The sequence below is a fragment of the Solanum verrucosum genome, unplaced genomic scaffold, assembly GCF_900185275.1.
Source record: "Solanum verrucosum unplaced genomic scaffold, falcon-dt-bn FXZP01000207.1, whole genome shotgun sequence".
NCBI classification, from domain to species: domain Eukaryota; kingdom Viridiplantae; phylum Streptophyta; class Magnoliopsida; order Solanales; family Solanaceae; genus Solanum; species Solanum verrucosum.
In genome coordinates, this window is record NW_026019996.1 from 2,199,044 (window position 1) to 2,201,798 (window position 2,755).

Below are 2,755 nucleotides of genomic sequence, written 5' to 3' on the forward strand. Positions count from 1 at the left end.
AATTTCGCCCGACTTTTTCCTTCTTCGTTTTCTAACTCCAATTTACTTAAATTCGATTCTTCTTCTCAAATTCTCTTTAGATTCAGATACCCAGTATATGTACACAAGAATCTATTCATAAAAAATGTAAAATCGACACGATTTCCTCAAGAACTCAACAATCCCAACTTAACTCAAGAACGAAAGCCAATATTCAAGAACACAATTCAAAATCATCAACTTTCAACTTTCTAGAACGAATTTCGCTGAACTAAACATGATTGGCGTGTGGGTAAACGAACCCAACACTATGAAAGACTCACATACCTCTTAGGATTGAATCCTTGGTGAACTCCGCAACCAAAATCACAAGAACTAGATGAATCTTGACCTTTTCTCCTCCTTTCTCCTCTTAAGTTCTTTCTCTAAAAACCCTAGCGTGAAATTTTAGTGCGTAAACTGAACCAATTCAGTTTTGACCCCAAATAAATTACTAAAAATGAATTTAATTAATTGGGTAATGAAAAGATTGAAATACCCTTCCAAATTCCGGGTAACTTTCCTTATTCAGATTGTCCAACTTCAAATGTGCATATCTCTCTCATACGAACTCAAAAACTAACAAATTTGGTGGCGTTGGAAAGATAATTCAAAGACCTTTCATTTGATATCTTGTAGCCCACCTAACTCATCATGTACTAGGAGTTATGGTCATTTGAAGTTGACCCAAAACTCATACTTAACATAACTTGCCAACTTTCAGATTTTCACTTTCCAAAAATGTTTTTTTTTCTAATTTTAGCCCTTTCAAATAACAAGGTGTTACAAAATATAGAGCAAAGAGACCTAGTTGAGGGACCTGGTCCTTAGAGTTTCCGTCTTATAGGATAAGTTAATTCCGTGGAGCTGTAAAACTGCAGAAACTACAATGGTTGGTGGGCACTATAACATAGGTACACAAAGGACAACAGTGCTCGACCAATGACGTGCTACTATGTCGTTTGTCTCTTTTATATAATGAACAAGTTGACAAGATTGAACCTAATTTTTACAATTAAGGATATTTAAAGCAAACATCATTTTCAAGGAAGAACTACTTTTATACGTAGCAAGGGACCTCATTGAGCGTGAAAACATCTTAAGTTGAGTCGAGTTTAGTCATGTCTTGTGCTCTCATATTGTATAACTATTCCTATGTTATAAAGGATCGTAGATCATTTCAGTTCTTATCAATGTTAGTTGAGTTTGTGGCTAGAGTTAGCTGAGTTGTGTTGATAAAGTCTATATTAGCTTAGAGGCAGTGGCAGATGTATGTTATGGATTATGGGTGCTTAAGCACCCATTGCCTTTGCAATAAACACTAATATTTGTTTGTAATATCTAATAATTTATTCAAATGTATTAACTAAGCACCCACTTTATATAGCAATTCTCAAACTAAAAATAATTGAGCACCCATGAAATAAAATTTCTGGATCTGTCACTGCTTAGAGGCGAACCCAATATTTGAAGACTTTGGGTGCACCAATATGATCTCAGCTCAAATATGAGTTCTAAGAGAAACTTAAAATAAAATAAATGAAATACACACTCTAGTTGGATTTGAACCTAGGTCTTGCGGGTGGATCATATAGCTTGTACCAGTAACACAATAACACTCCTATACTTTCATGAGTGCACTGTTAATTATATACCAATTTCTGTCAGATTCTCAAGATGAATAAATATATATATATATATACATGATTTTTGCTGAAGTTAACGGGTGCACGTGCACCATCACGTAGAGGGGTGAGCCTGCCTCTAATTAGCTAGAAGTAGTTGGTATAATGGGCAATAGGGTTATTTCTATGTGTCTTGCAGTAGAGGAGTTACAAGGTGTATATGATTAAGAGTTTAATCCTTTGTAAGTACTCAAGTCTTTATTTACGATTTTCTTGAGGATATTAGAGCTTTGAGAAATTTTGTATTACAGGTCGTGGTCTTTTTCTCCACTGAGTAAGGAGGTTTCCACGTAAACATCTATCACTACAACAAAAATAATTTTAGTTGCAATAAATACGCACATTAACAAAGAGTGTTAAAACATTTACCGTCATTAGTTAATTGTCATTAGATCCATTGTCGCAATAGGCTTTAGGAACATGAACAAAGAGTGTTAATTGCCGCTAAAAGAACATATTTAGAAACAATTAAGCTATTGCTATCAATTAATTGCTGCTAAATATCATTTTTGATATAGTATATGTTATTTACTTTAAGCATTTGCTTAAATATTTCTATTACTAATATAGTCAAAGGACCTGATTTCTTGACATGTGATGGCCTCATACTAAGTCAACACACCCATCTTCAATCCCTAAGATTTTCACCCCGACCATCGATACAAATCCCTAATAGGTATACAAACTTACTTTTGGTAATCACTATATATCATGTTACATAGTCATGGGCCTTTTAAACGGAAAATATTGAGTGGCCATGTTCTCCGAGTGTGTATTTATCTCGTTAGCAAATGTTTTTCTTTTCTTTTTATCCTAGTTAGATGATGTTTTTTTTGTTCTATTTTTAATTGTTTTCCTTTTTCTTTTTTTATTGGACTGTTTTACCCATCAAACTGTTCTAAACATATTTAAAAATGCATAATACATAAACATGACCCTTATTAACTTGGCTTCAGTGGACAACTATGACCTCCAACTTTGAGTGACGAGTGTGCACAAGTAGACATTTAAATTTATATAAAATTGAACAAGTAGACACATGTGTCCTACAG